This window comes from Triturus cristatus, chromosome 7, assembly GCF_964204655.1.
Source record: "Triturus cristatus chromosome 7, aTriCri1.1, whole genome shotgun sequence".
In the NCBI taxonomy this organism is placed as follows: domain Eukaryota; kingdom Metazoa; phylum Chordata; class Amphibia; order Caudata; family Salamandridae; genus Triturus; species Triturus cristatus.
In genome coordinates, this window is record NC_140590.1 from 687,234,267 (window position 1) to 687,248,995 (window position 14,729).

Consider the following 14,729-nt stretch of genomic DNA (forward strand, 5'->3'; position numbering starts at 1 on the left):
GGACTAACCTTTACAAAGACAGAACTCCGAATGGATTGGGACAAGCCTGTCCAAATAAAGAACAAGCTTTAACATGTAGAGCGCTAGGTGGTTGGAGGGCATTTGATGAAACAGACTCAAGAAATCTATCACTGAAGGGGAGCTACTTTCTCTCAAAATACCTTCCAGAGTGCAGGTCGGGAATGTTAAAAGGCAGTGATGCAGTGTGAAAGCTGATCTTACCTTGCACAACACTTAAACCTATCTTGACAATGAAAAACATAAATGTGCACTTTGCATACGTCTAAAAAAAAGTCACTGAAACAAAAAAATGTTTATGTACCAGCACCGTAAAAGTGTGCTTGATTAGGTAGAAACAGTAGGACTAATCAAATAGTGAATTTAACATGTTTTATTAATTTTATTGCCTTTTATTATTAAGAAATGTCATAAAAACGAACGATAAAATTAAGGATTTCCATCAATTTCATTGCAAAGTGTCATCACAAATTGGACATTGGTACAACTCATATACGCAAAGAGTTACATGTAGGTAACTTTCAGTATAAGTGCATAACATTATAAAGATCATTTATTAATCAAAATCAATTTACATTAGTGATTTTTAGAAATAGTTTACATGTTGCTACTTTTTGAAATTGTGGTAGTAGGCCACAGTTGAAGTTGAACATTTCTGTGTAACATCACTGACAGCCTTATAAAATGCTCATTTATGATATGTGTGATTTATTTTGTTATGCTTAAATAAAATTAAGAATTTTATTTTACTGAATGAGAAGTGCAAACTAAAAAGCGTTTAAGATGTCTTTTCTCCTTAGGCTGCATTATTTCACTGCTACTATCGTGCATATTTTAAAAAAAAGGGTGATTTGCAGTCTCCTAGTTGTTATCGCCCAATCTCCCTGTTGGATTTGGCTGTTAAAATTGCAGGGAGGGTGGTGTTGAAGCGTTTGTTTTGGGTCAGAGAGTGGAACATACTGTTGGAGGTGACATATGGGTTCCGGGAAGGGCTGGGCACTGTGGAGCAATACCTACATTTGGATTTGCTTATTAGCAAATATACCATCTCAAAGCAGGGCTCCCTTTGCCTAGCCTTTATGGACCCGTTGAGCGGATTTGACAGTGGTAAGAGCTAAACTGCTGGACCTTGCTGGAGGGTAAGGGGGTGGATCGAGGGCATGTTTAATTTTTGAGGGCCCTGCATTTTGATCTCTCAGCATCTGTTAGATTTGGCTATGCTGGGAAATGCACCAGCAGTTTTCCATTGGAAAAGGGTGTTCGCCAAGGGTGCGTATTGGTCCCTATTTTATTCCCACTGTACATCAATGACCTCGAGGATGTGTTATCTACCTGTAATGCTGATGTACCCTATGTGGGTAAGAAAAAAGCCCTGGCATTACTTTATGCAGATGACGCTGTTTTGCTTGGGAGAACACATAAGAGCCTCAATACCCTTTTTTAAGTGTTCGTTAACTTCATGGATTTTTTGAGATTAGGTACAAATATTCCAAAACTTTTACTGTGATTTGTGGCCCCACATCCATGAAAATGAAGAGTGTCTTTCTGCAGGGCTGTCTTGTTGCTCCTACACAGGATATTTCTTATTTGGGATGGTTTTTAATGCTAGGTGTAGCTTGGACCTCTGCAGATATAAAACCTCCCAAATGTTTTCAAAGGCTGCGGGCTATTTCTATAACTTAGCCTCACACATTGGTAAAAAACCTTTGGCTCCTCTTTTGGAAGTCTTTAGGAGCAAATGTTTACCGATTGTTACCTATGGGGCTGGTATTAGGGGCTTTTCTAACACTCTTGCTGTCCAGATAGAAGAAAATAGGGTCTTGCGGCATAGTTTTGGTGTACTCCCTATTATCTGGTACTCTCTAAGAGGTTGTTAATACCTCTATTTCGAGCTTGTGGTATCAGAAGATGTGCTGAGGCTCTGCTCTATCTGCAAGGGTTAAATTCTCCCACACTCTGTGCCTTTGTCTGTTCTTTCTTAAAGGGTGCAATTGCCAGGAGAAAATAGAGAGTGATGAACCGCTGCTTGACGGCCAACCATGTTCTGACAATTCCTCATCACCGGACATTCAGCACTTTAGAGGGCCAGATCCCTGACATCCGAGAGTTGTATTGTGCAGCAATCGAGTTGTGATAGCGTACCTGCCACCTTTCATATCCCAGAGTGCCAGTGGGGACGTTTTCCTGCTACTTTATAGGCCCATTAAAGCTGGCCCACCGGCCCACTAAAGTTGCCTCTTTGTGTATCCTTCTTGTATAGCTCTGCTATTTTCGCAGATTGAAAAGATGGTGAAGTTTTATTTTAAAAAAAGTATATGATGTTGCAAAACCCATGTCTTTGCATACCCATAAGGGAATATACACTTCACTGCTTGTGGAACAATGTACAGCATTCATCTGTTCAGTCTAGTTATATCAAAGGCAGAAGCATGCGACACAAATTCCAAGGAACATAACTGAGAACAGTTTTTAGTTGTTTGTTTTCTCTTTTTGAAGTGAGAGATTCACTTGCACCTCATCAGAGAGGCTCTCTGCAAACAGGGGTGTGACTGGACTGGTAGACACACTCCAGTCCTAAATTCAGTGTTGTGGGTGATGCTTCGAGAGTACCCTCTCCCCCCCGCCTCTCTCTCTCTCTCTCTCTCTCACTCACTCACTCTCTCTGTTTATGTCGCTCTCTCTGTCCCTCTCTCTTTTTGTCTCTCTCTCTCATCGCCCCCTCTCTCTCCGTCTGAATCCCCGTTCTACGTTCTTCTGCGCCCAACTTCAGTCACAGTGAGTTACCATCAGCGAATAGCATGCTGGAAATACATTTTCACTTTCTATGTTACAAGCATATAATAAAACTTATCCTCAATCCATTACCTTATTCTTCTGGGTCAAGAAAAACAGATACGAGGAGGCAGTCAGGCAGAGGGTGAAAAGTTAAGATAGAGGTAGAATTTTTTTGCTTTTAGTAAAAATTATATTCCAAGAAAGAAACATTAATTTAACACTGTACCAGTGATTATATTGTTGCCAACTCTTTGGCTGTTGGCTACTCTGCCTATGCTTCCGTGCTTCATCTCTTTGAAAGAAGTCGCTGATATCTGGGCTTTGAACACTCCTCCTATTAAATTTCATTTCCTGTCGATATTTCTTTTTATGCATCCAAACTAAGAAAAGCATAGTGGGTAAGAATACCCCATATTTCCATATTATACTAGATTATGTGGTGTTAGATATTGTAAATAAAATGAATTGATACCTCTTGACTAAAGAATGTCCTCATTTTCATATTTATTTTAATTTCTTCAAGGCCCAAGATTTGTCTATGTATGTATAAGTTGACACAGTACAGACCCAGCTCGAGAATGATGGAGTGCTGAGCAGGGCGCATGGAACTCAGGAAAATACAATGTATTTATATAAGGTTAAGTGTAGGAGCACTACAACTGTCAGGTCAGTGGAAGTGCTCCTTGAAGAGGTGCATCTTTACGAGTTTCTGAATTATAGGAGAGTCGGTGCTCATCTGATGTTGCTCGGCATGTTGTTCCGGATCCTGGAAGCATAAACGGAGAAGCATTGTCTTCTGGTGTTTCCACAGTTGCACATTTTTTGCCTGGTAATATCCAAACTCCAGGTGTTGTCCCCAAACGTGGCTAGTTTGCTTTCCAGGTAGGCTGATTACATGCTATTGCTTGCTGGAAAAAATGGAGGATTATCAGCCAGGGGCAAAGAGATAGGCTGTCTATCCACAGATACATAATAAATTAAAGGAGGGTTCTGTGAGGGGCAGAGACTGGAAGCTCCTGCATCCACTTGGTGCTCCTTGCCCAATAAAACTCTTGGGTAAAAGAGGTGGGGCTGTGGTGAGATGGTTGGACCAGTTCATTAGTTTTTGGTTTACCGTACATAGCAGTCCGTACTAAGGGATGTAAAGCTCTTACCCTGGAAAACCGTGGGGAACCAAATGGCACCAGGTGGCTAAAGGAAGCAGTCTGGCGCAGGTGAAAGCTGGGAGATTGGTGTGTTGGCCTCTGAGGGCTGTGGCAGCCTTGCAGAATTCATCTGGAGTTGGTGAGATCTCTCTGCACAGGTGGTAGAGGCTGGTGTACAAGAGTCTAGATTGATCCTTGTCTTCCGTCCAGCAGGTGAAGGAGTGAACAAGGAGCGTCTTTCTTAGATGGAGTAAGGGTCCATTTTACACAAAGTTTGGCTAATCCACAGACCTGTCAGAGGAAGGTTAAAAGAAAGAGTGAATTGGAGGTGAAAGGGAGACAAGTAAAAAATGGTAAACATTAATCAATAATAAATAACAAACACTGAGGAAGCTTTCATGGGCAATGTTGGAGAAATAGCCACCACTGAATTACTCAAAGGCGAGAAGGAGATGTTAGCAATATTAGGGTGTTACTATGCATCTGCGGACAGTTAAGGAAGCAGTCACAGCTATACAATCAAGGACGGCTAACCTGGAGACCACAATTCCCTGCATGGAGGCTTTAACAGCGACAATGAATGTGTGGCTTGGCAGAGTGGAGACAAGCATGAACTTGTCTGGAATGGAGGTCAGATAATGTTGGAATTAAATTTTTTTAACTGTTTTGGGAAATGGCCCGGTTGGAAAGCACCCTGAAAAACAGAATAATGCTAGCAAGGTCAACACATTGCAGGCCAGTAGGGTTCCCCCACTTCTGACCATCAGGATCTTATTGTGGTGATGCAAGATGTCTTTGATAAAGGTATGTCCATGACAGAATTCACTGCAGTGATGAAAAACATTAACAGACTCTAGTTTAGAAAAATGGTCAAGTCCCCCGAAACCTGTCCAGAGATCTGTGATTGTCTGCCTCGCCGACCCAGCTATATACAATCCTATATTGAAGAGAGCAACCATTTATCTTACTTATTTTGCAGTTTTATAAAGCAAAGCTCTACCCTAGAATTGTACAATCAGAAATATGATTCTATTACGAAACTGTAACAGTGTAAAAGTGGAAGAGGCAGCATTCATCAGGTACGAGTTGTTAGTAAAGGAATGGATAATCGTGACTGATCATAGAACAAACTTTGGCCAAGACTTGCGGAGGAAGCGTGGTCGGGGAGGAGGTTGTGTGGATTGGAGCAATCTACATCAGAGAAACAGGCTGCCAAAAAGGGTCATTCATTACTCTTACCAAAAAGGTCAGCTTCAATGTAACGTGATGGGTTTCAAGACGTTCTCAGAAGGACATCAGAGTAGTAATATCTTGACAGGAGGCTTTCAAATTGAAGTGCAGCGAGTATCGGTGCTTCCAGAGTTCATTTTCAGAGCCACAGCACACGAGGTAACAGCTCAAAGTACTGAGGAATGACCTTTGACATTGGTGATTTCAGCTTCCATTAGGAGCGCTACCAAACTTAGGGGCAGATTTATGAGCCCCTTGCGCCACTTTTGCGTCACTTTTAACATGGGAAAAGTGACGCAAAAGTGGCGCAAGGGGCTCATAAATCTGCCCCTTAAAGTGGTGAATGGTGACAATCATATAGTTTTATTAACTATGAAGTTGCCAGGTCATATTTACCTATCCATTTAACAAAAATTGAAATACTTAAATGATCCTTTCCACTTTCTGAGGAGTTTCTTTTGTTTCTTTGTGTGGTTTTATCATACTGTATTTATTTCTCTGAAAGATTTATAGGTGAATATTTTTCAGGACATATTCTCCTTCCTGCACTTCCCCATTGCCCCATCTCACATCATTTTTGTCTTTTCCCTTTGATCCTCTGTCATATCCCTTTTCTTTTTATGTCCCAGTCCTTGCATGGAGCAATACGTTGGATGCGCCTTGGAGTGGGCAATGTCATGAGCTTGTACATCTCTCTTGTGTTTTGGTGGAGGTTCACTTGAAACTATTAGGTAAAGTCTGAGTGGGGGTCATGTCCTCTCAACTCTCAACCCTCCTTTAATGATGGCCTATGAATGTTTCTATATTTCAACTCAATAAAGTACATTTGAGATAACAGAGAAATATGGAACAGGGGGTAAGTTGCAATATTGTTGATGCTAATCACGTTTTTGGAAAAGCAGATCGGACTCTGACTAAGAGCAGCAAGGAATGAATGAAAGAAGTTGTCACTTGTGGAGTGCAACAGAGAGTCAAAACTGGTATCCTGGCACCACTGTAAGATGGAGTAAGCAGAGCTTCCTGTTGTATATAAAATTATGTTGGGCAATGCCTAAAGATAAGCTTATATACCACAAAATTCTTGTTACTCAGTAAGCTACAAAACATGTTCCCCTGAACTTCTGAATTGTATTGTATGTAGGTGCGTTTATATATCACTTACTATTCTTGATGACAGGTTGAAACGCTTTACAGCGGGTAGCACTATTGTAGGCAGGCCTCAATTCATTTTTTTAAAAACAAAACTTTTTATTGAATTTTTTATAGTGTATAATAAACCAGCATTTACAGAAAAAAAATGCAATGCCGATTGCGCAATGGAATTCGCTTTTTTTATTTATTTATTTCTTAACTGAACTCCGTTCGGCCTTAAGCCGGAGTTTACTACCCCCCACCCTGATCTTCCCCCGCCTCACCCCACCGCCCCGCAGCACTCCCACCAGGAGCCGCGACTGGATCTCAGTACATCAGTCCATAAAGGAATCCTACCACGAGGACAAACAGGCGGTTCCCTTCCCCTCCGCCCCTAGACAATCTGTGCTTTCAACAATTATATTTCATTATCCAGTGACCGCCATCTTCTTTGACAGGGCTCAAGTTGGATTCCCCCCGCCCCTCACGGTATTTGGCCCATTCTTGCCAAATCCTGCTGTCTTTCTGTAACCATCACCACGCAATGTATATGGGATGTCCCAGACTGAGGCAGTGGACTCGCCCCTTCCTCCAACCCTCCAATGAGGACACATGCGTGCCCTCCCAGGCCTTAGCCATATCTCGCTTGGCCATAACCAAGCAAAGCCATAACAAGTCTCGTTTGCAGACTTCACCCTCTATGCTTTCTGAGCAAGCCTCTTTTCTGCTTAAAAAAAGTCTAACGTCTCCTTTAACAACCATTTTCTACAAAACATTGTTAGTGCACAATTTGTAGAGAGGAGCTCAGACGTAAATTGGATTAATGCATCAACGGGGGATTATAGCTGCACACGTTTACTCTGGAGCCACAGCAATGACTTATGAGCACAGCCCGCTCCCTGCATGTGATAAATCGACTTCGCCAGCTGCCTTTATTTAAGGTGACATTTTTCAATCTCTAAGCAATATTCTGCAATGGCAATTGTTTGCCCTGCCCTCAACGCCTCGAAACCCTCAACAACCACAAGCCCCTTCCATTTATATGCACCCCCTACCATAGGAAAAAAAAATCAGGTGTGAGATGATTAAAGATTTTCATTGGGACATTTCGAAATCGGAAACACATGCTGAGTTGGGAGGGTCTTGGCATGCAGCCCATGCTCTTTAGACTCAAGCACTGCACAGACAGGAAAGAAAATGGACGTGGGTCGCATTGAGCACATGGTTTCATCACCCGGCTCAACATCGGACATAAACCAAGGAAACAGCCCCCTGACGCCTCACACCTTGGCAGTGGTCCATTTTGCGGATTTCATCAAATATAGTGGGATTTGGTACCCCCAGTTATTTATGTATTAATTGTGTGCACAACTCTTGTTAAGTGCATTTTGAAATAAATATTACGTATGCACACTTAACAGAGGCTAGATGGAGACCGCCTTTCCACGCAAAGATCTATGGTGACCCCTAAATATGTCTATGAGTTTGTCAACAACTGGCCCCACTGAACATCGCTGCAGCTCGACCTGTATCTTGTGTAGCCACCCACCCCTCATGCACAGCGCTCTGGGATGGCTTCCAGCTGTGTGTGGCGCTTAAAAAAGATGAAACATCTTTGAGGTGAGAAATAGTTGGTATCATGCACTTATTGATACCTTTTATTGTGAGTAAGTCTCGTAGTACAAACTGCATTTTTTTGTTTGTAAAGTTGAAAACTTTTTACTTACAATTATGATTAACCTATAAGAAATGGTGTTCATTTCATAACCTTAGAAGGAAGAAAGGATCGCAGGACGCAACCTCTAACCCACAAATCCATGCAAACCGCGGCCAAGCACACCAAAATCATGGCACTACCACTTCAGTGGGGGCAGGGGGCGTGCCGCCCAACCACAGCGGGGTAAGAGCAGCTAAGGTGCCTCTTCTGAGATGCTCTATGCGCTAACCTTATTATTTTAGATTCTAATTTCGGGTTCAAAACTAGAATCTATCTCAATGTCCCCTATTTTACGTGTAGCGTAAATATGTAAGAAAACAAATATACAGTCTCTAATTGCAGGTAGCCTGAGGAAAAGTTTAGAAAGTATATTGAAACCATGGACGTAGCACAGGAGTTGCAGAGGAAATTACAAACACCAGCAAATCATACATGCAATAAGCTAAGCTATCTGCCCAATTCCTCATCCATGATCCTTCTAGGAACTGCATCTGAACAAGACAAAAGCACCACTCTGGTCACTCATGCAGGACACCAAAATGCTTCTCACATAGGTTCATAGACCCAAGCCACCCCAGGGTGTAATGTGCAACCCATCAGATAATGCATTTTGGATACCTGCAACGGGTACAAAGTGCTATATAAATGGTATAAAACAAATTATATTAAGGTATGAAACCATTATATATGGATTAATGGTTTCCCACTGAACTCATACCTCAACATTACACTGTTTTCTGTAATCTAGCCTGATAGTCTCAACCATTCTGTTGTGTGTCTCAAGACCGTCACTTGATAGTAATTTATGCTGTAAACATGCCATATTGCATATAAATAATGCTCCATTTAATATTAAAGCTCACAAGTGAGAGACAGAGTCCTTGAAACGCAGACTAACCTTTTGAATGGTAACACTAACAAGTGTGTGCTTGAACATCATGTTTTCAGTTTAGAAACCCCATGTTCTCTGATACCATTCTTGCTAGCAAGACAGAGAAGGAAAACTTTCCACTTCTCTGGTGCATGCGTTGCAGCCATGGCTGCAAGGGTAGATGGCCTTGAAGCAGGTGCTCTCAGCGCTTTTGTATACTCACGGCAAAAATGGACATGATGCATTTGACGCTAAAATATTGTACAAAATGACAGATTTGCATTTTGCATAATTACTCGTAATTTCATGTAATTTTTCTGAACTTTCCCATAATAACATGAAAGAAAATTATGTGAATTCCGCACAATCCGGGGAAAAGAAACATAATCTTCCGTAGTTTCCCTGCGCTTCTGCAAATAGGCATTGTTTGCACATTTTTGCAGCGAAACATGAGCAGAGCACAAGTGATCCCTCTTTGCTCCATAGGACATCATTAGTACCAGTACAGGGGCGGAGCTTGACAAATGGACCAGATGCTAAAGGGCTGTATTGCTGATTACTGACCCGATGACTACGCCTAGGTGAAATTGCAATTACATTGGCGTAACTGTTGTAATGGTAAGTTTGTGAAAAAAATGTATGCAATATTACAGAGATTATGCCATTATGCCACATCACATAGTTTTGGGTAGAAATTTTAATTCAAGATGTACCCTTTGGGTAATTTTTTATCACTAGCAGCATTTCAGGTAGATTTCTTTACCCGAGCAAACCATTCGGGGAATTTTTGAGAATGAAACTACAAATCCAAACGCAAGTGGCATTGTTTTGAATGCAAGAAGCAGTTCTGTTACCATAAACAATCAACAAATACCTCAAGTAGATTGGACCATTCAGGTAATTTTTTAGTACAAAACTATTAGTTCAAACATTCGCAGCAAATGTTTTGAATGCGGGTGACCAGGAAGTAACTCAAAATTACATTTTCATTTCGAATTTGTATGCAAACAGACTGCTCAGGTAATCTTTTAGTAAAAGATGCATTTTGTGTGACTATGCATAATTTTGTTTAATTTGCTGCAAATTTGCATTATTCTGCTACAGCAAATTACACAGGTTTCACACCACTCTACTGATGACGACAGAAAGTACACAGGGAAAATATGCATGGAATGGCATACTTTAGGTTTCGTAACCAAAGCAGCTATTTAAAGTAGACACCTTGAGGAGGAACTAGATCATCTGGTTAGAAGTTTGTGATGAAATATAATAGGCGCTTTTCTAATATTTAACTTGATGTGATGAGTTGTTCATAACAATAATCTTTCTTCTGCAACACAGATTTGTAAATACATGCTACAAAATAAATAATGTTATGACACTAAAATAACAACCATTGTGTCTGTGTACTGATTTGGGGAACAAAACAGAGGCTCGATTTATCCCCATCTGCAGACTAGAGACTTCCTGACAGAGTGCTATGACTCCTAACAGTGCCCATGTACTAGATTATAATGCATTAGAGGAGGGGTGAGAGATACCCATCAATTATTTTCTCTGAAGAGGGTTGATTTCCTTTTGGGGCTTAGGGGATATATATCATGGCCCCAATAAAATTGGAGTCAAATGACAATTGCCAATGCTCACACATCAGAATTTTCTATTTTCGAGATTTTACTGTTACAAGAAATGTGCCTGTATAGTTGTCTAGTCAGACGTCTGCCTAAGTCAATGCTAAAAGAAGAACAAAAAAAAAACGCTTAACTGAGCTTAAGAAAATACAACCTGCATATAATAAAACAATGCACAGCAAATATAGTGCATGCTCAGTTTTTTTTTAATGTTCACAATTAAAAACGTGCTGTGAGTCTGGCCTTGACAAGCAGGTGAAATTGTTTTTGCATTTCATACATATTCTCAAAAAATAAAAAATATGCCCTGCAAAGTTGTCTGTTCTTACTTCTAGCTAAACCCATGCTATCAAACAGAGTAACAAAAATGCATAATGAGGTTAAATAAATAAATCTTGCACATAATAAAACAATGCACGGCAAATATTGCATGCTCAGTTTTGTTTCCTGTTCATAGGTCTGGCCTCGTCAAACAGATGCAATGGATTTTTTTTTTTATGCACATGCCCCAAAAATACAAAGAAGTGAAAAGGAAAACATGCTTCCGCCTAAATGTGATGGCCATTTGCTTACTATAACAATTTTACATTTGAACGAAATTAACCAGCAGATATGATTTTAAAAGAACAGTACACATAATTTTAAAATAACAGTATGGTGCAGGCATAGCAAAACTGTTTAGCATTAATGCATGTCGTTGGAAATGATGATGCTTATTGGCACAAGGGAAAAGGTAATTTTGCTGAGAATTATTGTAACCCGAAGACAGTTTAAACGCACAAGGAGAACAAAAAATATTGAAATGAAAATAAAAAAAGCAATGGCAAGTTATTGGTCCACCAGCCTTGGAACTGAAGTGCAAATGTGGTCAGACAAATGCTGTAAGTCATAGTGAAAGAGAGCCAATGGCTGAAATGGGCTGACCCAATCTCTCCTGTTGTATGCTGTGGTGAGCAGACGCAACATATAAATAACAGCTGCACAAACCAGTGTTTGAAGGGGGCTAACTAAAAGCCCCTGTATGTACTTATATTTTATTCAAGACATCTTTGATCACATGAGGCAACCTCAACAACTAATGCTGTTCTTACACTAAACCTAAAAATGGTATTGCAAAGTTACACTGAACAATCATAATTGTCTCCATCCTTCCGACCCAGCCAGAATATCAAATCCTCTGCAGCTCACTGGTGCAGCACCAGTGCAGAGCAGGTTCTGAGACAAAGTTAACTGTCCACACAAGTGTGGTAGTCTTCACCATAACGATGGGACACCACTGATTAACCTGAACCTGCACTGCCCAGGCCCAATGGTGTGTGGATTATTTTTGCATAGAGGAAAAAAGGAGGCTACAAGTTTCATTAGCACAACGAATGAAATCTTTTAACGCGATAAAATGCCCTTGGGTTTCATTTTACGCAATAAGTTTCCTGTTTCACATCCCACTCCTACGATCAGCCGAGTAAACAAGATTCAGATGAGGTCCCCCTATGGGGATCTGATAAAGCAATCTCTGACCTTGAGGTTAGATACAGGACCGTGTGCCAATGTGTCACTGCAAAAGACAACGTTACTGGTTAATTTCTAGGACACCTTTTCACCAGCACTAAAATATACGTGCACACACACTCAATAAAATATTATTTATTTCCCAAGAAGTGTCTGGAGTGATCGGATCCCTTCATCTTCCCTTGGCCGATGTTTCCTTGACCTGTGTGGGTGGTACTGGCATGTGACAAGAGTAAGAGACATTTTTGGTTGGTGGTAATGCAAGACTGCGGATCGCTGAACTATTACCGAAACTGACCTGTTGGTTTTCTTCTCTGAATGTGCATCGCACCAGAGGCTTCGGTCTGTCTTTCTTCAAGTCAGCATTGGAGTAATTCTCTCTTAATTTCGATTCGACTTGGTATTGGTAACAGGTTTTCTGATTTCAAATTTGACAGATGAGCAGCGACGTCGATTTTTCATTTTTTTATCCAATAAGGGGGTAAAGCTCGTCCATGTTCTGCATGGGTGTGCTGCGTGGTATGTCTGTGGTTACAGCTGGAATTGGCGCTATCGTCGTCTGCTCAACACACATGATTCGAGTTGCATTTGAAAGACGGGTGCCTTGGATTGCCACAAGCATTCAAGGCTCCTTTGTAATTTGATATTCTGAAGCAATTAACTGGTGACGTCACATGTCCCTGTCAGTTCATACCTGTGTAATACACAAAAATAAATATTCAAAACCAGAGTTACAAGGACCAGTTTCAGGATCCCTTGCAAGGCCTCAAGTGCTTTTGTGTCCTCCCTTCAGTCCAGGATACTCTGTGCTTGGGCTGAGATGAAATGTTGAACCTGCAGGGCCAAGGAGACACAGGCCGCATTGATGTAGGAGTCAAGGTTTAGTAAGATGCAATGCAAATACAACACTGTCATTAACACACAATATGTATGAACTGTGTAGTCACAGGTCTTATTCAAACAAAAATATCAATTTAATGAAGTATCTTTAGCATTGTATCATAACAATCAGGAGAAACGGGGTGGTGTCAAGGCACTAGGACTCTGATTAAATGGTTAATCAAGAAAATAAAGTTACTGTATTGGTCCGGCTCCCCACTTCATAGACAATTTGAGTTTCTCTCATAGCAAACACTGAGTCATTGTCATCTTATGAGCAGTGCTTAATTTGTAAAAGATTTTGTCCCGGGGTCCAATGTTTTGCTCAGGAGAGCATGGGTGTCTTTGCCAAATATTTTGGTTACCAAATGCCAAGACTGTCTAGTCTTGATTCTGCTTCATGCCTCATTCAGTCGCCACTGTATACCCTATGCCCCTTTATCTGACTCGTGCACGTTCTTTTCAAACCTGCCTATTCCCTTCATCACTTTTTCCCCTATTTCTCTTCCCCCTTATTCACCCTCTTTGGCTTGTCCCTCTCCATTACGGAGTCAAAGTCTAAAAATGAAAAATAAGTCCTGGTCCCAAAAAATGAGTGCCAGTGGGGCTCGCCTGAAACCATGGCGAACCAAGTACTGCTTATAGGAGTAGAGAACGAAGAGCCGGTCTGGGGTAGTTAAAAGTAATGCCAGTTTTTTATTGTGAAATCTACTGCAATTCCTCACCAGTACACAGGGCCGTAGCGGGCACCGGGCAATCCCCCGGTGCGCTGCATGGGTGAGGGCCGGTTTTGGGCCCCTGGGGGCCGTTTTTGTCACAGGGACGTTTTTGCAGCACAGCTGCAAAATCGGCCCTGTAACAAAATCGGCCGAAAACCGGCCCTGGCAAAGAGCTCGTCGGCACCCTACTCCCCCCACCCGGTGAGCCGGCCAAGCACTTTGCCTGGGCTGGTTGTGGTTCCCAGTCCGGCCCTGCCAGTACAGTATATATAGGTAACAAGTATCAAGGACTCCAAATCAATATTTTAAGAGAGCGACTTTAAATAAAGTGACGTAAAAGCTAGCTATAAGTTGAATAAAAGTGCAGATATATAATTTTGTAAATTATATGGTTAAAATATTCTTAGCCCCCCCAAAACACTATACTCCTCCCGTACCTTGCTGTTGAGGTCAGGGTTCTCTTTGTCTATCAGAGCGGACATTCAGTGATTTGCTAGGAGAAGTTGAAAAAATTCCCTTATCATGGGGCATTGCGATGCAGATCTAGCCTGGGGCGTGCTGATCCCAAAACTAAACTTCTTTACACTTTTGAGCCACTGCGTATGGTCTAAAAGCATATGGTTCTGTGCTGCAGAGCGAGTAGGGCAGAATGTTTCTCAGATAGGATAGGAATCTCCTTAGACTTTGGGAATACATATTCACACAGCCTCAAGTTCAGGAGGAGACCCTCTTGAAGCTTGTGAGGCTTTGGCTGCCTCCAACCGCAAACAAAAAATTGTATTCCCAGGCTGAATGGGCCAAGCTTTTACCAAAATGATCTTAGTTTATGAGTAAGGCTCCCTGTTTTCCGTTTTTACTGATGTTTACAGATAAATACAGACAGAAAACCATTTCTTTTCTTGTCCGTATTTTTTTTTTAAATGTGGATAAAAACGGAAATTGGGTGCTTTTTGAGTGATTCTAAATACACTTTGGCATGACTGCCAGGCCAATAACTGTGTGGATTGATAGGTAAGAGTTAAAAATGAAAGACATTTTAGTAAAGAAGCTTAAACAGAAGATATGCACAACACTGATACTGAAATGTGCATATTTTCATTGAAG

General features: G+C 41.3%; 1 long non-coding RNA gene across 1 annotated transcript in view; it reads right to left on the minus strand.

The window, feature by feature from the left end:
• Positions 1 to 376: 376 nt before the first annotated feature.
• LOC146810342 (uncharacterized) overlaps positions 377 to 14,729 on the minus strand; it is a 174,596-nt gene continuing 160,243 nt past the window's right edge. Inside the window, exon 2 of the long non-coding RNA XR_014966579.1 lies at positions 377 to 4,229. This is a non-coding gene — a long non-coding RNA (uncharacterized LOC146810342). The remainder of the gene's footprint in view (positions 4,230 to 14,729) is intronic.